This window comes from Canis aureus, chromosome 19 (genome assembly GCF_053574225.1).
Source record: "Canis aureus isolate CA01 chromosome 19, VMU_Caureus_v.1.0, whole genome shotgun sequence".
Classification (NCBI taxonomy): Eukaryota; Metazoa; Chordata; class Mammalia; order Carnivora; family Canidae; genus Canis; species Canis aureus.
The window spans coordinates 8,868,846-8,894,099 of record NC_135629.1 but is presented as its reverse complement, the minus strand read 5'-3'; the positions used below and the strand labels follow the sequence as shown (position 1 = coordinate 8,894,099).

The following is a 25,254-nucleotide window of genomic DNA, read 5'->3' as shown; positions in this document are numbered from 1 at the left end:
CAGTGTGGGGGAAGTGGCAGTGGAGGAACAAAGGAATGGGGCTGCTCGGAGGAGGAGGCCTCCCTGTGGCCCCGTGGAGGCACCAGCGAAGAGCTCATTTCACCTGGTGCTTGGCAGTGGAAAGGTGGAGGGGAAAGCATTCCAGATAGTGGTCACAGTGAGGGTGGAGCAGGGCTCAGTTGCCAGGGCAGGACTGTTGGGGAAAGTCAGGGGTGTGGGGTGGGAGGCATAGAAGGCACCTGGAACCCCACAGCAAGGAAATTAGCATGTTGCCTGTGGACCAGAATCCCCCAAACCTTAGCAATGGTGGTTTAGTTCTACAAGTATACATTTAAAAAAAAAATCAACTCCCTCTTAAAAAAAACATATACACCTACTTGGTATTATCTTAAGCACTTACAGCCACGAGATCATGGATTTGCTTTGCCAGTTGTATTTTTCTCCTAGCACATTAAAATAAGTGCGCAGCTATTAAAATAGAAAGGATGCACTTGTTCACTCCCCAGAATGGTGGCCTGAGTGTACCCTCTGGGAACCACAGCTTGGCCTCAGCCTGAAGGTGCTCATCAGTGGCTGATTTGATCTGGGTTGCAGTAGGACTTTTCAGAGGTTGGAAGGAGCAGGAGGGACATTCCTGGGGGTTGGCTCAGGTCATGGGGTGCCGGCGTGCCCCTAGCTGAGCACTGCTCGTCACCCTCCTTCTCAGTCTCAGCGCTCTGGCTTCCCCTGAGCCTGGGAGAGCTCACTCCTGGATATACTCTTTTCCCAGCCAAGAGCTTCTGCGGCCTGCTCTGACCTCAATGACTAACACACATTCCTGGCCTAGTTAGAAAGCCCCTCGCCTCTCATATTTATAGCCACCTCCCGACTCCGCTTGAGCCTCTGAGGGAGGCCTGGGCCTTCTTAGCCACCCCCGCCCTGCCCTGAGCCCGCTTGTCCCGAAAGGCACTGTCACACTCTCCTCTTTGAGAGAGGAGTGTGGCAGGGGTCTTATTCTGAGTGATGGTGGTCAAGTGGTTTCTTCTCCCCAGACTTCATCTGTAAGATGGAAGGCATCAGACCACCAGGCTGGGCTGGCTGTGGTGAGGAGTCAGCAAGAGTCTGGATCTAAAATACCGGGAATGACTAATGCGTGTGGAGTGCCAACTACAGACCAGGCCGTGTTCTAAGCTCTTGGTGCATATGAACTCATTTAATTCTTAGAAGAACCCTATGAGGGACAGACTGTTATTATCATGCCTGTTTTGCAGGGGGAGGGAACTGAGGCACAGAAAAGTTAGCTTATTTGTTTGAGGCCACACAGCTGGGATTCAAAGCACACTGCAGGCTTGGCTTGCAGAGCGGGTCCTCCTCCGTACAGTGGACTCACCTCCATTTGTTCCCTGCTTTTGGGATCTCCTTACTTAGTTAAGCCCGTCACCCCTTTTCTGGAATAGTGTCTGAGACAGCCACGTGCTGGCCTCAGGCAGTGCCCCCTTGGAGGAAGTTGGTGAGGACATGGCTCATGCGAGGACAGAGCAGGGAGGGGCTGAGAATCATAGCGGGGACTTCCGTCAAAGGCACCCCTTTTTATATCAGGGGACTCTGAGGCCCAGACAAAAAAAGGAAAAGCAGGCTGGCATCTAGGGGCAAGTGAGAGGGCAGGCCACGGGAAGGGAGCTCTCCGTTCCATGCCCCTTAACCCCGCCCCCCTCCTACTTCTTTGGCCCTTGCATCTCAAAGGGGGAAAACATGCAATACATTTATTCACCTACAGGTTTTAGGGGAGTGAGTCCCATGAGTGTTTATAGTAACAAACACACAGGGATTCCAAGAGGGACAAGAAAACTAACGTTGTTTGGGTGTTCACTCTGTATGTGGCACTTAGTAATCACTTGTTCATTCAACAAACATGGGCTCAGCACCTGCTCCACACTGGCTGATTGATGTGTTATCTCATTTAATTCTCAGCAACTCTGTAAGGTAGGTGCTATTATTACTCAGGCACAGAGGGGTCGATGAATGCTGCCCTGGGGCACTCACCTAGCCAGGCAGCGGGACTGGGATTGAAGGCAGGGCTTTTTTGCTCAGGCCACAGAATCGGAAATGGTGGGTGCGGTGCATCAGCATGCTGGGGAATTTCCAAGGAGAAACTGTCACCTGCCCTGTCTCCTCACACATTTTTCCCCCAGCTATGCAGATCTGGGCACTCCTCAGTTTTCCAGGCCCCCAACCTGATCCCATATGGTCACCCTGACATGGTGCAAAGGAGCACTTGAGGAAATGTCCTATCTTGCTGCTCTTCCTAAAAATCATCCCTAAGAGAGAAAAACCTGTGTTCAAACTCGGATGAAGATGCAAGCTGTGGTTTCAGGATCCTGGAGTGGAAGAAAGGTGTCGGGCTGCCTGTCCTTAGCCAGAAAATGGATGGCCGACCCTGATTTAATTAGCTTTTCCTTCCAATGACTTAGGGAAGCCTGTAATTAGCTCAGGGGCCCAGAGGGAGAGGCTGCATATGGGAGCCAGCACGGGAGTGAGTGGGAAGGGGTGGGGGTGGGATGGGGGCTAGTTTTAAGCTCAGACTCCCAGTCTTGGCTGGTAATGGAGGGTGGGCAAACCATTTGCTGTCCATGGCAGGTGGGTAGAGAGAAATCCTAAATAAATGCAGAGCAAGAGAAGGGGGTGGGGGGGTGAGGTCAAGAGTTAGCTTAGAGGTTGTACCTTGACATTTTGACTTGTATTAGACCAAACTATGTGACTTCTGCAGGTGCCATATCACTGTGGGTTCAGTGGGCAGCACTGATGCTAAATTGCTGCTGAGAAGCTCTCCAAGTCCTTTGTAGATGGCTGTGATGATCCTCCAACAGTGCCAGGCATTAAGGCAGCATTTTCCAGGCTAGTATCAGGGTGAGCTGGCTCCCAGTTCCCTGAACAGGGCCTATACTGCATGTAGGGTCAGGGGGCATGAGCAAGAGAAGCTCTGGCTGGAGATTCCTTGCCAGCTGAACTTCAAGGACACACTTATCCCAAATGGGCAGGTTGCCCCTCTTTGTGCTGAGCATAGTGGGTTTCTTTCCAAGCCCTGCACCTGCTTCCAGAGGTCCTCACAGTGAAACAGAGCCAGTTCCAGCTTTTAGGAGTTCACCCTGACCTCAAGGTACCAGAGAAGCACTCCTAAATCATCAGTCCAGCAATGGGGCAGCATTTACAGGCCCTCCTCAAGAATAAGACACGGGATCTGGGACCAGGAAGCCCTTTATCTATAAACTTTCAACCTGAGAACTTTTACAGACACTAACAAACTCACAGCCAGAGGATGATTTAGTGATTATGGTTGGGTGTTTTGATCCTCGAGTGCAGTTTGTTTCTTATCAGTGACCTGCCTGTTGATACTCATTTCTGAGGTGTTTTGTGGACATCGTAAGCCCCATCATGGCCAGTGAATCTAGAAACAGTCTGGAAATTGTGTAAGGAGACTGTGGGGACAGAGGTTGTGGTGCATAGACCTATCTAGCCCAGGTGCTTGTGTCACCTGAGGTAAAAAGACACACTGTGAGAGCCTAAGGGAATTTGGTCTGTGTGTGAGTGAAGAAGTCAGAGGTGGTCATGGGCTACCCCAGTAAAGAGCAATTGTACGTCCTGATGCCATCTTCAGAATGCCTCCTATGGGTCAGGGACCATGCTAGGTGTTTTCACATGCATCATCTCTAACTCCTATAATAACTCTGCTGGGCAGGGGTTAGTATTAGTATTTACAGAAGAGAAAACAGGGTTGGGGAGGGGAGGTAACCTGCTCAGTGCTACCCAGGCAGAAAGGACAGAGTTTGGGTTTGAATCTAAATCTATCAGGTACCACAGCCTGTGTACTTCACCCTGTACAGAGGTGGGGTGGTTGGGCTGGAGATCAAGACATAAGGAGGACTAAATGGGTAGGCAGGGGGCAGAAAGTGAATATTAAATTCAGGGTTTTAAATGTATGTGTGCACCTTCTGTGAACCAGGCCACTGGGATGAAAAGGACATAGTGGCCTGTCTTCCAGATGCTCATGGTCCAGTGTACGTGTACTGCTAAGCCCAACTTGACCAGTCTTCCTTTCCTGTGTATGTATACTGCTAAGCCCAACTCCACTGGTCTTCCTTTCCCTAGTTTAGCAGCGGACTGTTCTTCCCTGGGCCCTTTCTCTCCAAGCCCTGGTTTCTATCCTATTCCCAACCCCCTGCAATGTCTGCAGCTCCCACCTCAGACTTGGAACTGGTCTCATTGGATGTTCATGGATGTCCATGCTTTGCTTCTCAGCTGCCTTGCTCATCCCCTTCATTATAACAATTCTCTGTGTGAGGATCAGAGAGGTTAACTAGATGACTCAGGGTCACACAGCTAGTAGGTGGAAGAGCCAGGATTTGATCTCACATCTGTCTGACTCCACAGCCTGAGGCCTTCTCTGTGATCCTGTCTCCCCTGTGAGCATCATGCCCATTTCCTTTCTCCCTCCCAGGTCATTCCACTGGAAGTGACTTGCTTTGAGTAGAGCCTCTCCTTAAGCCAGCTTTGCACTTGTTAGCTGGAGGGAGGAGACACATTTTGGAAACCACCCAAGAAAAAGACACTCAAAATAACTTTTCTCTATAACTCTTCTTGCTAAAATGCACTGAGCCCCAAAGGGGAGCAGGCCTCTGCAAGACTCACACTGATGCTGTCCGTTTGGCTGGGATTTACAGCTGACAGTGCACTTTCCAAGCCATTACCTCATAGATGCCCACAGCAGCCCTGGGATGGGTGTCCTGAACCTCCTTTTACAAATGAGGATGCTGGAGGCTCAATATGGCAATGGGATTTGCTCAAGATTGCGTCCCTCCTGGGGGTGACCTTGGATAAGTCATATTCCCTCCCAGAGCCTCAGGTTCTTCATCTGCAAAGGTGATGATGGTGTTCGCTTCCCAGCATTGCTCTTGGGGTTAAGGAAAAGAAAATAGATAGAAGGATCTAGCACAAAACCTGATCCACAAGAAGGGCTCCACAACTACTAGATGCACTGACTCTCCAGACAAAACGAAGGTCATAATCACATAGACAAGGTAAAGAAGGGCCAAGAGTGGAAGGTTCTCAAGCTTCCACTTGTGCACACAGGCAGGCTGGCTGCTGCCAACAGTGAGAGCGATGGCTGATTTGTATTGTTTAATCCTCTCCACATGCCATCTCATTTCACCCTCATCACCAGCTGCAGGAAGTGGGTACAATATCTATCCCATTTTACGGATGAGGAAAAAGCAGCACAGTCTGGTTAAATAAGTAGGAACCAAAGGGCGCTCTTGCAAAAAGAGAGAAAAAACAACTCAAATTCAGAGTACAACAAGCCTGGAAATTAACTCTCTTCCCCAACAATATTCCTCTAAAACTTCTCTTCAGAACATGTCTCCCCTTTTTTTCTCAATTGCTCTAGTTCTGACTTAGTGATTACCTTTACAAAAGAACCTACTGCTGGCTCCTCCCTTAGCCACCACCGAGAGGCAAATGGTAAGATTCAGGAACCCCCTAGAATCTTGGCCCCCTACCTGCTGAGCCCGGGCTGGGAGTGCAGCTGGAGCTTCCTACATTGCAAATCTCTGCTTTGGCTTTGGAAGTGGGAGTGGCTCCTGCCTGACAATTGGCTGTACCTCTGATGCACGACAAACATCATATTTCAAATATGCTACTGAAAGAACCCAAGAGGAAAATTTCCTTTTGAGCTCTCTTCCCTTACCTGGTCCAAAGTCTGACTGATTACCTGGGGAAACTTGTGGCTTGCAGCCAGGAGAGGGAAACTAACAGACTGCCTGTTGACTCCACTAAGTGGTCAGACACAACAGGTTCAAACATTTCTCTCTGGGCCTTAGTTCCCTTTCCTCTAAAATGCAGGAGAAATGTAAAAGAAAGCAAACTGGCAGGACTGGACTCGGGTAGAGGCTGTAAACCAGCCGCTTGGGAGAGCAGCCAGCTTAAAATAAATTTGTTTGTTTTGCTAAAAGCTTAAAATAAAATTGAATTAAGTGCCAATGTTTAAAAATTGGAAATTGTGTATAAGAAGCCAGATTCCTCGCTTCTCTTACAATATTAGAAGTGTTGCCTATCCTGGGGTTGGCCAGAGGTGGGTGAGGCTATAGAGATGGGCAGCTGGTCCCTAGTTCAGCCCTCTCCCCATGTGACTTCCTTCAGGCAGGTTCTCATCTGGATTCAGCAGGTGTATTTACAATGCCTAGACCTCTATCTCTCCCAAAAGTCGGGATCCCTCTATCTCTCCCAAAAGTCGGGATCCCTCCAAGGGACGAGAGTGGGCTTCTGGCATGAGACCTTTCCCCCATTTAATAAACATTCTTTATATGCCAGGGGCTGTTTTAAACATGCTAGTCCTAAGTGCTATACACATACCAATCAATTAGTCATCATAAAACCTTGTGAAGTAAGTACAATCGTTACCACACCCATTTTACAGGTGAGGACACTGAGGTACAAAATGTTAAGTTACTTGCCCGGAGCTACATAGTAAACAATGGCTTTGAGATTTGAATCTTGGCAGCCCAGTTCCCTAATCTGTGCTCTAACAACTATATGATGCCACTCATCCACCTTTTCTAGGTCAGTGGCCAGTCATATGGCTTTGTCTAAGTTTCCATGTCCTGATATCACCCCTTCCCTATTTCTCTTCCCTCCTTTCCTATATTTATTACTTCCCTCCCTCACAGGTACTGCTATTATTCCCATTTTAAGTTGAAGAGATTGAGGCACAGAGAGGTTAGGTGACTTGTCCAAGGTCATGAGTCTGGAAGTAGCAGAGCCAGGGTTCAACCCAATCCATTTGGCTACAGAATCTGTGCTCCTGGCCCCCTTTATTTCCCTCCACACACCCCTAACTACCCACCCTTGCCATTTATTTCTTCCCTCTTTCATTTCTTTACTCACCCATGCATCCAACACTCATCCCAGATCCTGTGCTGGGTTTGGGGACATCCATACATCTATAAGGTGCATCAAGGCTGGCTGGGATGGATAGATGACATCCTGCTCCCAGAACAGGAACTGCCCATGACCACTCCCTCTGGGGCTAAGGCTAGTGGGAGAACTGGTTTCCAACTGACAGCCCTGGAGAGCTCAGGAGGAAGCAGCAGAGGGAAGCTGGCTGGCTCCTGGCAGCTTCTTGCAGGGCAAGTCGTCAGCAGGGCCCTTGGAGATCCAGGGAGACACCAGCAGCCCCCACACCCACACTCCACACCCGACACCCCACTCTGCAGCTGGAGCACTGACTGGCCTTTTGATTCTGGCTCTACCACTGACCTGCTATAGGAGGCTTCCTTTGCGGGGGGCCTCAGTTTCCCCATCTGTAAAATGAGGGCATTATTGCCCTGGACGTCTCAAACTGGCAGCTTAGAGGTCAGATCCAGTCTACAGACATAATTTGCTGGAGGATTTGCAGAGTGCTTTTTTAAATAAACTTTGTGTTTTAGAACATGTTTATATTTACAAGTAAAAAATTACTAAGAATAGCTCCCATCTGTCTCCATCCCCCTCCCCCCAGCTAGTCCCCTTAGAATTAATAGCTTATACTATTATGGTGTATTTTTCACAATTAACAAATTAATATTGATATGTTGATATTAACTAAAGTCCATTATTGATTAAAATTTTCTTAGTTTTTACCTAAAATACCTTTTTATTTTGTTCCAGGATCCCATACGGGATATCACATTATCTTTAGTCATCATGTGTCCTTAGACTCCTCTTGGCTGTGATAGTTTTGCAGAATTAAAAAAAATAAAAAATAATATTAAATTAGAATGCCTCAAAAGAAATGTTTCGGCATACTAGAAATATTCTATATTTTCATTTGGGGGGTGGTAGCACATGTATATGTAAAAATCCTTAAGTGGTACATTTAAGATTATTATACTTTATCTCTTTAATGTATGTATATCATGCACCAAAACAAACAAACAAACAAACAAACAAACAAACAAAACTGAGTGACTCTCTGTGACTTGCCACAGTCCTCAGACCCCCCTATTATGCTCTGAGCAGAACTTATTCTCTTGTATCATCTCATTAGCATCTGCAGTCACCACAGGGTGTATTAATAAGCTCTTCTGGTTTACTCATCTGTAAAATGGGTATGATGATATTTTCTACCTGATAAGGTTCTAGTGAAGATTAACTAAGGTATGCATATCTAGTTCTGAGTGCAGTGCCTGGCGCACGGTTAAGCATTCATGAAATAGGAACAATTATTATTACTGCTCAGGCAATATTTACATTATTAAAACAGGTATATAACTCATCTTTCTCCTTAAAGCAAACCCCACCCTTTCCTTCCTCTGCCTCCCCTGCCTCCTCTTGTGTTTCTGTCCCTCCCTGCCAGGGAAGGCCCAAACTCTGGTAGGCAGAAGGTGGAAGAGAGAGAGGAACAAGCCCGCAGTGGTGGTTTATCTGCTAATGGAACCAAGAGATGCCTGAGGATGACCCCCAGACCTGTCCCCAAGGTCTAAGGAAACTTTGTTGGAAGTAGAGTCTCAACTCTTCCCTTTCTTATGGAGCTGTTTGGGGTATAAGGAGTTCTGCAGTTTTCAGACATTTGCCCTCAAAAGCTTCATCCTGTCCCCCTCAGGCATTGCCCTGGCTAAGGATCCTGGGCACAGTGGGGAAGCTGGGGGGCTTTTGGTGGGGTGCTGTGGAAATCATGGGAAGAAGGTAACCTCTTGCCCTGGCTCTCTGCTGACCTAGCCTCTTGCGGGATGCCAGCTTTGCCTGTGTGGTGCCCCCAGATCTGTGCCTGGAAACAATGAGGTCAGGGGAGGCATGCTCTGAGGTGCTTTAGGGTGACCTCTTGCAAGGAGAAACCAAGCTCTTGGCAAGATGTGCTGAGAGGTGACAAAGAGGGCTAATGAGATGGTGAAGTGAACAGAAAGCAGGGATTGGGGGCTGGGAGGCCAGAACTGGGTCTTGGCTTGCCCTCTGACTTGCTGGGTGACTGCTAATAAGTCTCCTTTCCTCCTTTTCTAATAATAATAATAATAATAATAATAATAATACCACCAACACCAACAACAGTGATGATGGTGTTGGTGATGGCAGTGAGAGAATGGCTCTCATTTAAGCATGAGGTTTAGGATAAGCCTTTTATGTGTGCAGCATAATTTCATGCTTGTAAGTATCCCATGAAGTAGGTCCCATAATTGTCTCCACTTCACATATAAAAAAAATAGGGGCAGGGGGTCAAGTACTCGTCTAAAGCTTCCCAGCTATAAAGTTTGCAGACACAAGATTCAAACTCGGGTCTAGTTCATCTCCTTTTGGCCACAACCTGTGAAATGGGCAGGTAGACGGACTCTACAGCTCTGAAGGCTGGTTCCAGGTCCAGGGAGTAACAGTGAGCAAGGACCATGCTCTAAGCTCCAGAGCACTGACCTATGTCAAGGTCTCTATTGTCTCAACTCATCTTCAGAAAGGACTTATGGAATAGGGACTGTTGGCACCACCTCCATTATGCAGGGTAGGAAACTGAGGCACAGAGAGGCAGAGGTAAGTGTGCAAAGTCACACAGGTGTCTGGGTTTGAACGTGGGCCATCTGGCTCCAGAAATCATGCTCTTGCCTACTTTAGCAGCCCTCTGGAGGAAGGGTGCCTACAGAGCTGAGTGAGGCCAGAGACTGTCCCCTACAGGGGGCTCCTCGTCGGTTTCCACTTTGTCCAGACCAAGCCTCATCCTCCAGCCTCCCTCCCAGCCCAAGACTCAGAGGTTTGCAGGTCCCCCCTCTTACATGAAGCTATTTCTGTCTCAGCAGCTCCCCTGCACTGGAGACCCAGACCCATCCCAGGGCCTGGGGCAGTGCCCCGTGAACCCACCCTCCCATACCTGGGCTGGAGATGATGGCGAATCCCCCGGCGTCCCCAGTGAGTCCCCGGCCACGGACACAGACCCCTACTCTGACCTCTCAGTTTCAGCACTGACAGCCGCTGAGGAGTGTCTACACTCTGTGAGGTGGCCACGGAGCCCCGTCCAGCTGCCCGCAGGCCTGCCTCCCTTTCTGGCCTTGGGATCAGTGAGGGGGAGGCGGGGTGGAGAGGGGCAGGGAAGCACGGCTGGCCTCCACAGTGCCACGTGCTTGGCAAAACAGTAGCCTCTGCCAAAGGCAGGCTGGGTGGCGGGCGTTCCTCTGTGCCCCCGGCTTCCTTCTGGGCCCTGTTCACTTGAGGCTTCTGATCCTATCAGTGGCACTCTGGCTCCAGTCCTGGGTACCTGGAAGTCCTTCTGTTCCAAGGACTCCCTGTACGACTAGCTGCTACAGAGCGGCCCTGGGACCGTGAGGAAAGCGCAGCCACCAGGTGTGCGTCTGGCCAGACCCAGGAGCAGAGGCTTCCCTTGACACGGCCATGGGAGTGTGGCCGCAGGGGGACGGCCAGGCAGGGAGAGGTGGGGAGGGCCCAGGCCGAACAACCGGATCTCACCTCCTCCAGGAAGCCTCTCTGGCCCCACGGACATTCCTTGCTTGTTCCCACCTGCCCCGTCCCGTTCTCTCTGTTTACAGGGCGCAGGAAGAAATCTTTTCTTCCCCATCAAGCAGAACAGCGAGTCCCCTCTCCAACAGGCTGGAGGAAGAGCACTTGCACGGAGTGCTTTCCCAGCTTCTGCGATCTTCCCTCTTTGTGTGCTGACGGCTGCTTTATTTTGAACATTTCAGGTGTGAGGAACTCACCCCTATCTTTTCGTATTTGACACACAACAGTTCATATTTGACAAATGCTGCAAACATCTGATTTAGCCAACCTACTGTCTTCCTTTCCTTCCCAGACTTTTATGTTTTTTAAAAAACAGTTTACGTCACGCAGGCACTCCATGAATACTTCTCTGTTGACCAAAGCTAGTGCACGGACCACGGAGATGGCTGTTCTTACAAGGGCAAACCCCTGGGTGTTGATGCCAGGCTCTCCCCACAGTGTTTCTCTCTGCTGCCCCTTTACTAAGTAATCCTGGATCAGTGTAAGTTTTTTCAGCCTGTGGATCTTATTTTCCTACTGGTTCATGTTGGCTTCCAGGAGCAAAACTCCCTCCCCCGCGCCCTCATCATCCACCTCACCCAGTGGCTCCCTCATACTTCCTTTACTCAACCAGTTCTGAGCACCTACTGTGTGTCGGGGACAAGGGACACAGATAAGCAGGACTCCTGGTCTGTGCTCAGGGAGGGAGAGGATCAGGAGATGCTGACATTGATCCATGGGCTCAGAGAGGTTATATCCCCTCCTCTGGGTCGTAGGGCTGGAAGGAAATAGGGCATGAAGGTCAGACCTATTTGAATCTAAGGCCGAAGCAAGCTCTTTCCACTGCCCTACTCCTGCTGTGGGGAGTTTAGGGTCCAGCGGGAGAGAGGTAACAAAGCAACCAAATAAAACACATAGGCTGCATTTGACGACCGGACCAAGGCTTATTGGAAGGGCGGCAGGGACAGGGAGGATGGAGTGATTCATTTTCATGGAGGTGGAGTTATGCTGGGGATGATTACAGGGGAGGTGAAACCTGAGTGGCTCTTCCTGGTTGAAGAAATCAGGTAACTCTTGTTAAAATAGTTTCTTTTTTTAAATAATAAATTTATTTTTTATTGGTGTTCAATGTGCCAACATACAGGATAACACCCAGTGCTCATCCCATCAAGTGCTCCCCTCAGTGCCCGCCAGTTAAAATAGTTTCTAAAGTAAGAGTGGAGATGCCCTGAGTGAGGAGTGTGGGATCCTAATGGATAAGATGCCTGGACATGAAGTGCAGGAACTATATGCCACCTCTGCTCTTTGCCACACAACAGATAGTGAGGTTCCTGTCCCTGGGAGTAACCAGGAAAAAATTAAAAAGTTACCAGTCAAGGATTCGGAGGAAAGCTTCTATCGTTGGGTGAGGTTGTTAAGGAATTATTTGGTTCCTTCTGAGGATAAGATCTTACACTTTTTACTTACTCTTGGCCTAGTAGATGGAAGGCAGACTCATTTTCACTTCTCCACTGATGATCCAGGCCGGCCAAGACTGAGAGCCAAGGCTGAGGGATCTCCGTGACACCTGGAAACCGTAGCCTTTGACCCCAACGGACTCAGAAATAGTTTTGAGCAATTGCCTATCAGGCCCTTGTGTATTCGTTATCTCAGTAACTCTCAGGGCAACCCCTGAGGCAAGGGATGCTGTGCCCAGTCTACAGATGGGCCAACTGAGGCTAGCCCATCAGCCAGTGGTCCTATCTGGTCCCTCCAAGTCTGAACACAAGTCTTCTTCCGCCACAGCTGCCAGTACCCACTGAAGACAGATTAAGTGAAGGGAAAGACTCAGAGGGCAGGGCGCATAGAACTGGGGTCCAGAGGCTTTTGCTCTTGGCATCTGAGGTTGGATGCCTGCCCTATCCACATGATGCTAGGGGCCCAGAAAGAGGGGGCAAGTTCTGCCTCATGACCAGGTGGTGGGGCGGGCACGTGGCCTACAAGAGCACCTTCCATCCTCACAATAGCCCTGCAATGTATTTGCTGGTCCATTTCCAGGGGAGCCAACCAAGGACCAGAGAAGGGAGGTCACTTGCCCAGCAGGGCCCAACTTGAACCCAAAGTTCATGCTCTCTCCACCATGCCACGAGCTCACTCTACTTCCTATATAATTCTTTGTTTAATCCTCACTTGGAAGCATTTCAATAAGCAGGATACCCGCCCACCTTCCCCCGCCCCCCGGAGACATTATGAACACCAGTGGCATCATGTCCAGCCCTGGGGTCAGACCTTACCCTGCAACTAAATGTAGAGGAAGACAGATTGGGGTGCAGCCCATCCCCAGCCTTCCTGACCATGGGTGCCCACAAGTCCACCACTAGTGCACGGCTGTTTTCTTTCAATTACTCCCTCTACTGCAGCTCCTTTTTAGAAATACAGTGTCTTGGGGACGTTTACCTCTGCTGCCTCCGGCCTCTGGAAGGGGCAAACATTCTTTCCTCTGAAGTCTGGGTGAATTGATTTCAGCAATGCAGTCAGTTTGACAAGAATTGGTTAGGGCCAACTAGGAGAGATGCCCTGTGCTAGGTGCTGAGGGTTTTCCCTGTGAAGATGCTTTGCTTCCAGTGTGCCAGACAGGCCTTGGATACCTGGACATGGGATGGGGAGCATCTCATTTGGCAGCTTCAGCTCCTGGTTCTACAACCCTGGGTGGGTCTTGGAGACTTCAAGATGTGCAGCAAGAGAATGGGGGAGGGGAAAAAGAGAATGTTTGGCCCCTGGTGAGACACAAACTCAGACCTCTGGATGGTTGCGCCAAGTCAGATCCTCTGGACACCTTGCCATAGTCATCGGGAACCACTAGGCCTATGCAGGGCAGAGGACCATCACCCCAGGTCACATAGTGAGCTCCTGGCAGAGCAGTCCTGTAGGCATGGGAGGCTTTCTCTACCCAGCCAGATGCTAGACTCCCTGGAGATGGCTCCCAAGAACCATACGGAGCTGGCCATAACTCATCTGTTCCCACACTCCTGTTTGCAGGGGAGGAAGCTGAGGCCCAAAGAGAGAAGCCAGAGAATGCGGGCTGGCTGCCCAGTACCACATTAGGTCCTTTACGGACATCCCTCACCTGTATGGCAGGAACTATTCTGACATTGCACACGAGGAAACAGAGACTGGAAAAGTGACAAGCTTCACCTAGGATCACAGACAGAGCTCAGACTGGCAGTACTGGGATTCAAACCTAGCACCTCAGCATGCTTGTGTCTAGTCTGCTGCATGCCGACCAGATTGCAGTGCACTGTCCTCAGTGGTCACTGAGGCAGCCGAAATGCAGATTATTGGCCCTCAGTTCATGCAACATGGGAACGTTCAATAATTGGGAGTAGGAGAGCTTATTTTAAAGATGAGGATGTGTCGGGAAGGGGAGTCTACCACTGACCCCTGACCTCTCCAGGGACCCTGGCCAAGCTGGCGATTTGGGTTCCTCTGCACTTGGGATTTCCTGTGTAGGCAGAGACTCAAGAGCAAGTCTCATCGCAAAATGAAATGTGAGTGACTGATTAGTTATCTGCCCGCACAAATGCCAGTGGGGTCTCTCCCATGCTCTCAGGACTCAGGAAGACATTTTCCCCTTCAAGGAGATAAAGATAAGAAGCAGTCTACGAAAGAAGCCTTTTCCTTCACCCTTGAGAATCCCTGCCGGGAAGGGCCCTGTGGCCCCAGCACTGACCTGTCCAATAATAACAATCACCTGTATGCCTGCCTCTCCTTATGGCCCTCCCCTGTGACTGCCTCCAAGGCTAGGACTCTGGCTTCCCGTGTTCCCTGAGTTCAGTGCACAGGTGGGATTAACAGAGAGCTTGGGATCAAGCTTGCTTGCTTGCTCTTTATGGAAGATGATGACCCAAGAGACCCACGCTGGAGTTTGTTAAGGCCAAGAGTTAATGGGAAGCTCCTGGAAGCTAAGGAGTGATTTTGAGAAGGATGTTGCCCTTTTGGAAAATGATGTAAAATATTCTTTCAGTCTATTTAAGAAATGTCATGAATGCACTGATGGCCCTTCCAGAATCCACTTCAAACAATTATGATAGTGTTATGGGTTGAAGTAGGCCTTTCCTCTAAAAGGTACTTGGGAGTTCTAACCTTCAGTAACCGTGAATGTGACCTTATTTGGAAATAGGATCTTTACAACGGCAAGCAAGTTAAGATGAGGTCATTAGGGTGGGCTCTGATCCAGTATGACTGGTGTCCTTATACAAAGGGGAAATTTGGATGTACACACACACACACAGAAGATGATATAAAAGGTATGGGATCAGAGTAATGTATCCACAAGCCAAGGAATTCCAAAGGTTGCCCACTAAGCCACCAGGAGCTAGGAACAGATCCTCCTTCATGGGTCTTGGAAGGAACCAATCTAGCTGACACCTTGGTGTCAGGCTTTCTGCCTCCAGAACCATGAGACAACAAGTATCTGTGTCTTCAAGTCACGCAGTTTGTGGTGCTTTGTTACAGCAGCCCCAGTAAAGTGATACAGATGGCAAACTGTTCTCAGTGCTTGTGCAATTGAGAGTCTGACATGGTCCCAGCAGAAAGGGGCCTGGGGTCCTCACTGGTTGAGGCCATTGTCCCCACTGGGGACCAGCAGGAGAACAGAAACCCACTGAGCACCGCTGACATCCCAGGCTATGCTCGATACATCAGATTTTCTCTCCCATGTAATCTTTCCAATATCTTCAAAGCAAAGAGCTTCCTACTCCCATTTTAAAGATTATAAAACTGAGGTGGGAGAGAGCATTGAAACAAGTTGCCCAGGATTGTGTTGCCAGAACCTGAAACTAGTGGAGGTGGGCTGCGCAGGCTGGCTGGCAACCCTGCACCATGCCACCTCCCCAGACTGCTCTGACATGGAAAGGGCTTCCCAGAGTCAACAAGCTGGTATCCGGGGTTTTGGTGCACTGACCCCACCTCTTTGCTCCATTTCCTGTATTTCAGACTCTGGGGCAGTCTGGCCAGGAGCAGAGTCCATGTTTTTCTCCATTCTCTCACTGAGGAAAACAGGATGGAAGGAAACGTTCCAATGTTCTAAAAGGATGAGGTGTTTAAGAATCCTCAAGCATTTTCAAGCCCTCGTTTGTGCAGGCTTTCACCTGTTATGAAGCACTTTCCCGTGTGTTGTCTCTCGCTCCCAGCACTGCCCAGCTGGTGGAAAGTACCGTCCACATCTGGGTGAGGCAGGAGATGGTTTGTAAACTGGTGTTCCTGACAACAGCCTAATACATTGCCCAGGCCTGGCCCAATTGACCCTCAGTAGGCACTCCTCACCTGCATCACCTATGTTGGACTCCTGTTCATCCCTCCCAGCCCGCCATCCTCTTCACTCTTCCCCAACCCCGCCCCAGCTACCTGCTCCTGGGTGACCTCCCATCTGCCTGGAACACTCTCCCCAACCCTGGACTTCTGCAGGGCTGGCTGCTTCTACCATGGAGACCTCCAGTCAAATGCTCCCATCTCAGGGGACTGCCAGCCAATCCCACCTGCTACCCATTTTGTTCTGTTCACAGTGACAGTGCTTGTTATGCTCTGAAGCCATCTATTTATCTGGTCACCTGTCCACTGAAGGGTCAGTATCATGAGGATGAGGATCTCATTTGTTTCATTCATGAGGGCACTCCAGAGTGAATAAAAGCCTAACAGTGACCGCACACAGAGGGTGCTCAATAAGCACTTGAGAACAGGCAAACACGTGGTCAGGCTCTGGCTCTACTCATCCTTTAGGGAAATGATAACGCATTTTTGTCATTATGTAATAAAAGAGGCCGAAACCCACAGTGAAAATTCTACTACGTGGTTACCAACCATGGGCCTGGGAAGCCTTTCAGCCCATCTCAGGAAAAGAAGAGGGGAGATGTCATCTTCTCCTGTAAATGGCTCAGAGATGGTTCTCCTCAACCTCCTTCCCCACCCACGCCTGTCAAAAGCTGCTAGGTTTAAACGCCCATGTTTCTGTTCCATACTATCAATTGTTTAATATTCAAGAGATGGCATAAATAATATGTGAGCAATTATGTAACTTGTTTGGAAACAATCTGGTTAGCCCCAAAGTATTGGGGCAAGAAGCAAAACTCCAGCAAAGTCAGAAATCTGGGTGATCTGTGAGGTGGGGGACAGAGAAGCATGGCCAGTCTGCATGTCTGCTCCCTCCCCATAGTAAGAAGTGAGCTGAGAATCTTGGCCATGTCTCCTGGTTCTCCCCCACTCCTGTCTGGGAGGTTATTTTTCTCTAGGTCAGTTTTCCCATCTTGCTAACAATGCCACCTGGTAAGGTCAGATGAGATGATGTTTCTGAGCTCTGGCTCAGAGAACATCCCTTCTGAAGGTAAGTTGGGTCTGATGCTGCAAGATGAATTGCACAAGCTCTGGTTTCTCATAGAGGTGGGATTAGGCGTACAGACCTGGACTCTGAGGTTCATAGGTATATAATGCAAGATAGACCGAGCAAGACAATAACAGAGGCCAAACAAAGGGTTTCAGGAGTACAGAGGAAGACATGCTTCCCAGTAAGGAATAGGAGAAATCTTACAGAACTGCCATATGGGCTAGCTCCAGAAGGCAGAGTGGCAGTGTAACCCCAGAGAGAGGGCCGCCCCATTTATCTAACATGCAATAGGCACCCAGCATGTCTGTTCAGTCAACAAGCATTTATTAAGCATCTACTAGATTCCAGCTACTTTACATGGATCATCTTTGCTGGGCCTTCACAGGAAGGAGATGTTGCCATTATCTCCATTGTACATACTAGGGAACTGAGACTCTGCTCTACATGTCAAGTGATGGTGCCTTCCTTTTCCAAGTTCTAGGCCATAATCCCTATTTTAATGCAAAAGGAATTCGGGGCAGTTTTCCTAAACCAAAACAATGGTACATAAATAATTCATACCGTCTTTGTAGAGGTTGCAAGAGGGAAGGGAGCTTTGGTCAAATTCTGCTTTCCTGCTCTGCTGACTCTCCATCAGCAGCCCCCCAAACAGTGCTCTCTTCCATATCTACCCCATTCCGAGCCCCAGCCAAACCCATTTCCAACTCACCCCTCCAAGTCTTCTGATTAAATGAAAGGCGTCAGGATTTGGAAACTGGGACCCATGTCTCGCTGGCTCTGGGGACTGGGTGATGAAGCTCAGCTCTGGAAAAGGGGAGATGGCATTGGTTAGCGGTGGGTGGCCTGATGGGGGCCAGTCAGGAAAGAATAGGAAGGGAACAGTGCTGCGGGGTGTCCCCTGTGTGCTGGCACCGGGCAAAGCCAGCATCAGGGGTGGGTGGAGACAGAAGAGAAGAAGGAGTGGTCATGTTCCTCAACTACCTCCCAGGAGCCGACCTTGCCATATAGGAACCCATCCCCTGACTTCTCCATCAAGACCTGCCTGTGGGCTTCACCCTTCCCAGGCCTCAGGCCCTCTTAGGGAAGCAAGTTGGCTCCTGGCAGGATGTCAGATGGGGTATTCCATCCGCAGCTGGTGTGGCCTTCAAGGACAGAAGGAGTGGTGCAGAGTGGGCACGAGTATGAACTCTAGACAGACAGATGCCCTTGGGCAAGTGCCTTTATGTTTCTGAGTCTGCTTCTCCATCTGGAGGATAAAGATAATAATACCTATCATTTAGGATTTTTGAAAGGTGTAACTGAAGTGTAATATGCATAAAGGCCTTGGCTTGTAGAAGTGTTTCTTAGCAGCAGAAGAGAATGGATGCTAAATGTCTCTCCTATGTCAGGTTCCATTTATTTACTTATCTATCCATTGATTCATTTGTAACTTTCTATTTTGAAATAATTATCCATCCAAAGCAAGTTGTAAAGGAATGTATAGGGAGGTTCCATACACCCTTCCCCAGCTGACCCAGTGTTCAGGGATGTCCTATACATCTTCCTCCAGCTGACTCCCCTGTTGACATCGCCCACCACAGGGCAGTCTGGTGCACTTTCCGCCAGCTGATCCCTGTGTTAACATCTCACACCAGAGGAGGTCCCATGCCCCTTCCCCCAGCAGTATAGCGCACTGTCAAAACCAGGCATGTGACATTAGTACAACCCATGGAGCTTATTCAGATTTCATGAGTGTTACATGTATTCATGTATGTGTGTAGATAGGTCTAGGCCATAGGATCACTTTCTAGTTTTATGTAAACACCATCACAATCAAAATACAGATCTGTTCTACTAGCACAGCTTCCTTGAGCCACTCCTTTATAGTCACACCCATTCTCTCCCTGCCTTCATCCCTAATTCCTAGAAATCATGATTTTATTCTTCATCTCTATAATATTGATCTTTCAATGATATTCTACAAATGGAATCATACAATATTTAACCTTTGGGGATTGGCTTTCTTTACTCAGGCTAATTCTCCGGAGATTCATCAGGTTGTGTGTGTATCAATAGTTCACTCGTTTTTACTGTTGAGTATAATTCCATGATATGGATGGACCACAGTTTGCTTATCCATTCATCTGGTAAATGACATCTGGGTTATTTCCAGTTCTTGGCTTTGATGAATAAAGCTGCTATAAACATTTCTGTATAGGGGTTTTGTGTGAACATAAATTTTCATTTATTTGGGATGAATGTTCAAGAGAGTAATTATTGGGTTGCATGGTACTTGCATATGTGGTTGTGTGCATGTTTAAAAGAGACATCCAAACTGTTTTCCAGAGTGGCTATGTACCATTTTACATTCCCACTAGCAGTGTATGACTGATCCAAATTTTCTGCATCCTGGTCAGCATTTGGCACCATTTTGTATTTTTGCCATTCTGACAGGCGCGTAATAGCTCATTGTGTGTGTGTGTGTGTGTGTGTGTTTGAGAGAGAGAGCATGAGCAGGGGCTGGTGGAGGGCAGAGAGAGAAGCAGGCTCCCTGCTAAGCAGGGAACCTGATGGGCTCCATCCCAAGACCCTGAAATCATGATCTGAGCCGAAAGCAGACACTTAACCAACTGAGCTACTCAGGCACCCCTCATTGTGGTTTTAACGTGCATTTCTTTATTGGCTAATGATGTTCAACATCTTGTCATGTGCTTACTTGTAATCTGCACATCCTCTTTGGAGAAATGTCTCTTCATGATTTTTGCCCATTTTCTAATTGGATCATTAATTTGTTTTTAAACAGTGAGTTTTGAGAATTTTTTAAATTTATGTCAGGTACTTTGTACTTTGTCAGATTCTGTGGTTTGCTAATATTTTCTCCCAGCCTGTAGCTTGTCTTTTTGTCCTCTTAACAGAGTGTTTTGTAGAGCAAAAGCTTTTAATTTTGTGAACTCAACTTTAACTCTTTATTTTTTATTTTTTTTTTATGGATAATGCTTTTGGGATCAAGTCTGAGCTGAAGATTTTCTTCTTAATTTTTTTTCCTGAAATTTTTATAGTTTTACATTCTTTATTGAAGTCTGTGATCCATTTGAGCCAATTTTTGTGTAAAGAGTGAGGCTTGGGTAGATATTTTGTTATTGTTGTTAGTGTTTGCCCATGGATGTCTACTTTGCTTTAGCATTATTTGTTGAAAAGGTTATTACCTTTCTTCCATTGAATTGCTTCTGTACCTTTGTCAAATATTGGTCAGTTGTGTGGGTCTATTTCTGGATCCTCTATTCCATTCCATTAATCTATGCATCATCCCTCTGTCAATAACACACAGCCTTGGTTTCTAGATAAGTCTTGAAATGAAGTAGAATTATTCTCACTTCATTCTTCTTTTTCAAAACTGTTTCAGTTATTCTAGCTTCTTTGGCTTTCCACATAATTTTTGGAATAATCTTTTCCACATTTACAAAATTTTTGCTGGGATTTGGTAGGAACCTCACAGAACTGATGACTTTACAACATTGGTCTTCAGATCATAAACACACTATGGCCACTTCATTCATTTAGATCTTCCTCATCAGTATTTTGTAGTCTTCAACATAAAAATCTTATGCATGTGTGTTAAATTTATATCTATATTTTTGTGTGATTATAAATGGCATTGTATTTTTAATTTTTGTGTCTACATATTCTTTACTAGTATAGAGAAATACAACAATTTTTTGTATGTTTATTTTATATCCTGTGAGCTCCCTGAACTCAGTTATTAGTTCTGGGATGATTTTTGTTTTGTTTTGTTTGTTTTTTTGCAGATTCCTTGGGATTGTTTTATGTAGACAGTGAAGTTACCTGTATATAGGGATAGTTTTATTTCTTCCTTTACAATCCATATGACTTTTCTTGTCTTAATGCACTGGTGAGATTGCTTAGTACTATTTGAATATAAGTGGTGAGGGCTGATATCCTCACTTTGTTCCCAATTTTAGGGGAAAGCTTTCAGTCTTTAACCATCAAGTATGTTAGCTATAGTTTTTTTAATAGATGCTCTCCATCAAGTCAAGGAAATTCTCTATTGCTATTTTTCTGAGCATTATATCATGAATGGGTGTTGACCTTTATCAAATTCCTGCATTGATGGATATGATCATGCAATTTTTCTTCTTTAGCTTATTAACATGGTGGATTATATTAATTGATTTTTGAATGTTGAACCAACTCTGCATTCCTGGAATAAACTTTACTTGGTCCTGAGGCATAATTATTTTTATATATTGCTGAATTCTTTTTTTTAAAGATTTATTTATTTTTTTCTGGAAGAGAGAGAGAGAGCAATCATGAGTTGGGGTAGAAGGAGAGGGAGCAGCAGACTCCCCTTGAGCAAGGAACCCAACACAGGGCTTGATCCTAGGATTCTGGGATCATGACCTGAGCCGAAGGCAGATGATTAACCAACTGAGCCACCCAGGTGCCCCTATATATTACTGAATTCTATTTGGTAATGTTTTGTGAAGGATTTTCACATCTGTATTCATGAGGGATGCTGACTTGTAGTTTTTACTTATACTGTTGTCTGGTTTTGATATTGGGGTAATACTAGCTTCATAAACTGAACTGAAAGTGTTCCCTCTGCCTCTGTTTACTGGAAGACATTGTGCAGAACTGGTGTTAATTTTTTCAAACATTTGATAAAATTCTGTGAAACTATCTGGTCTATTATGTTAATAATTTAATGTAATTACTGATATGTTAAATTTTAAGTCTATGCTTTTATTTTTTGTTTTCTGTTTGTTCTTTCTACAAACACAACCACATCTGAAAATGCTGTAGTTTTTGCTTTAACTGTCAAACATAATTTAGAAAGCTCAAGAGGAGAAAGAATGTGTATTGCATTTAGCAATATTTTTGCTTACCATATTCTTTTTCCCTTCCTGATGTTCTAAGATTCCTTTAAAAACATGTTCCTTTCTGTCTGGAGAAGAGCATTTTTTAGGGCAGATCTGGCCACAAACTCTCTTAGTTTTTTTTCATACAAGATTTTTTTTTTAAGATTTTATTTATTTATTTATAAGAAAAAACAGAGAGAGAGAGAGAGGCAGAGACACAGGCAGAGACAGAAGCAGGCTCCATGCAGGGAGCCCAACATGGGACTCAATCCCAGGTCTCTAGGATCACACCATGGGCTGAAGGTGGTGCTAAACCACTGAGCCACCAGGGCTGCCCATCCAAGAAGATCTTAATTTCCCCTTCATTTCTGAGGGATATTTTTACTGGCAACAGGATTCTCAGTTGACAATTCTTTTCTTTCAGCATTTGAAAAACATATGCCACTTTCTTCTGGACTCTATGGTTTCTAATGAGAAATCCACTGTTATTCAAATTCTTTCCCCTCTATTGGTGAGTTGTCATTTTTCTTCCATTGCTTTCAAGATTTTTGTTTTGTTTTTAGTTTTTAGAAGTTTAGCTCTTTTGTATCTTGATGTGAATTTCCTTGGTTTTATTGTCTTGAGAGTTTTCTCAGCTTCATGAATCAGTAAGTTTATGAGAGTTTTTGTTGTTGTTGTTGCTCTTGGTTGATTGGTTTTGTTCCTTTTTGCCAAATTTGGGCAGTTTTCAGCCATTACCTCTTCAGGTGTTTTTACAGCCCTCCTTTCTCATTTCCTTCTAGGAGTTCAGTGACAAACATTAGATCTTTTGTTGCAGACTCACAGGTCTCTGAGGCTTTATTTTTTAAAATTTATTTTCTGTTATTCAGATTAGATAAATTTTTTTGTTCTGCAACATTTCTTCCTTTGTCCCCTTTAGTCTGCTGTTAAGCACATCTATTGTTTTTTTTTTTTCTTTTTAATTTCAGTTATCATATTTTTCAGCCCTAACATTTCCATTTGGCTCTTCTCTGTCTTCCGTTTCTTTGCTGGGACTTTCTATTTTTTTTCTCGTCTATTTCAAGTGTGTTCATAACTGTTCCTTGAAGCATTTTTTATGATGGCTACTTTAAAATATTTGTCAGATAATTCCAACATCTTTGCCATCTCAATATCAGCATCTATTGATTGCCTTTTTTCATTCAGTATAAGATCTTCCTAGTTCTTGGTATAAGTGAATTTTAACTGAAACCTGGAGATTTGGGACATGACGTTATGAGCCTCTGGATCTTATTTAAACCTGTTTTAGCTGGCGTCCTCTGACAGCGCAGCAACAGAGGAAGGGGGTTGGGGAATGTCAGCTCCCCATTAGGCCCCCACTGATACCTCTCTGGCTGGGAGGAGTGGGAATGACTTATTACTCTTGTCAGCATGGTCTCCACTAGCACCATGGGGGCTAGAGGTGAGGTCTCATTACCATCCAGTGGGGAATGGGAGTCCTGGCTCTCTACTTGGCCTTCTCTGCCACTACCTAGTAGAGGGCTTGCGGGTGTTTCATAGTCTGATGAAGGTAGAAGTCTAGTCTCCCCACAGGATCATCACTTGTAGGGGCAAGGCCATAATGTTTTCTATGGTGTTTGGCTGGAATAGTTTTTGCCTAAAAGTGTCTGTTTTGAGACACTCTTTTTCCTCTTGTTCTTCAGCTGAATAGAGCAAGTTCCCCCATCCCCTTCATTGGTATTTCCTTAGCTCTGGCTTCTTCAGCTCTAACTCCAGGATACATGAGGCAAAACTACCACTTTTAGGAACTCACTACTATGTTGTTTCAGGTCCCTAGAAGGCTTGTTCTTTGCCTTTCAGAGTTTCCTAATGTTTGTTTTATATATAATGTACAGGGGTTTTAGTTGTACTTAGTGAGAGGAATAGGAAAAACTACCTCTAGTCTATCTTCCTAGAGGAAGAAGCCTATCTGAAACCCTCTTAACAAGTGCTTCCTGGTTCTTTGGAGTTTTCTAGAATCATCTCTATCTTCTTAACGCTGCTAAGCAGATCACATCAGATTTCCTGACATGCTTGTTATTTCCCATGGACTTCTATGTTTCTATTGGACTCAGATGAGTGTTCACCTGTCCAGTAGGAGACAAAAGGAACTTTGGGCTTTTAGGAGGTCTTTTCCTTTCAAAGCTGTAGATGTTGTGGTGGGTAACATAGAGCAGAGTCCCAAAGACATTCATCCATTTGGGCATCTCTTCCAGAGTCATCAGGCCTAGGCCTTCTAAGCCTCTGCAGGGTAATATAAAGATCTAGGCAGTGTTGCCGATTATAAATGGCTTAAGCCAAGATGTGAACGTTCATAGCTTTGCCTTATTCCCCACTGTTGCTGGTTCCTCCTGCATGGGCTGTGCATTACCATTTATAAGAGGCTCTCACATCTGGGCCTTATTTCCCCTCTTCCCCAGATCTGGGGGGCAAGAAGCACCTACCACCCTTTTTGTGTTAGGTGTTTAGCTTCCAGAGGGCAGTGACTTATCCAGGGCCATTTAGTCCTACACTGGCAGAGCTGGGATTATACCCAGCTCTTATAACTTTGGTACCTATGTCATTTTTGAGGCTTTGCACTGTCTGGCCTCAAATCTTTTCTGTATTTTTGTCTAAGTCAGCAGTTCTGAAAGTGTGGTCCACATGCCTCTGAGTGTTCCTGAGACACTTGCAGGGGAGTTTGAGAGGTCAAAATTATTTCCCTAATAACAGTAAGATGTGATTTTTACCTTAACTGTGTTGATATTTGCACTGCTGGTGCAAAAGCAATGGCAAGTACACCTGCTGCTGCCCTAGCACAAATCAAGGGAGAGGCACCAGATTGTCCCAGCAGTCACTGTATTCTTGATCATCACAGCACAGTTGTGGTAAAAAATGCCAGGTTCACTTGGGAATGTCCAGGGTGAAGCAGTAAGAATAATTGGCTTTATTAATCATTGGGAATAGGAAATAGGAAGCATCCACAGAGCACTACTGCCGCACAGTGACGCGTGACAGGTGTTGGAGGAAAAGCTCTTGTGTGATTGTTTGAGTTGCGAGCTGAATTAGCCTCCGTTTTCACGAAATGCCATTTTTACGTAAAGGAAGAACTAACCGACAAATGATGGTTATTCAGACTTGAGTATTTGGCAGGCATGTTCTCAAAAATGAACAAAGTGAGCCTATCACCTCAAGGAAAACAACTGACAGTATTTGTTGACAATGATAAAGTTTGAGTTTCCAAAGTGAAAATTAGAATTTTGGAAAACTTGTGTCTGCCTTCATTAACCTGACAGCTTCCTAATACTTAGAGACATTTTTGAGGAGGTCACTGGTGTAATAACAAATGTGACTTTTTAAAATACTGCATAACAAAATGTGCAAATATTTAAAAGACCTGCATAACTCAATGAGCTGATATTTTCTAAATGCCCAATGCATGATGTTACAAAAGCATGGATGGGTAAAGATTCATCACAGTGCGAGAGGGGTAAAAAAAAAAAAAAAGGATTTCAATGTGAAGGAAGAAAAGTCCATTAACATGGCTTCAGAGTCTTCACT

General features: G+C 46.3%; 1 protein-coding gene and 1 long non-coding RNA gene across 10 annotated transcripts in view; one reads left to right on the top strand and one right to left on the bottom strand.

Moving 5' to 3' along the window:
• Positions 1-25,254, bottom strand: part of ATP2B2 (ATPase plasma membrane Ca2+ transporting 2) — a 371,101-nt gene that overhangs the window by 184,878 nt on the left and 160,969 nt on the right. For all 9 annotated transcript variants that reach the window (XM_077857845.1, XM_077857848.1, XM_077857846.1 and 6 more), the window contains exon 3: positions 17,550-17,644. The gene's annotated coding sequence lies outside the window, so the exon portion shown is untranslated. The remainder of the gene's footprint in view (positions 1-17,549; positions 17,645-25,254) is intronic.
• Positions 1-25,254, top strand: part of LOC144289606 (uncharacterized) — a 33,610-nt gene that overhangs the window by 6,135 nt on the left and 2,221 nt on the right. The gene's annotated exons all lie outside the window — the stretch shown is intronic.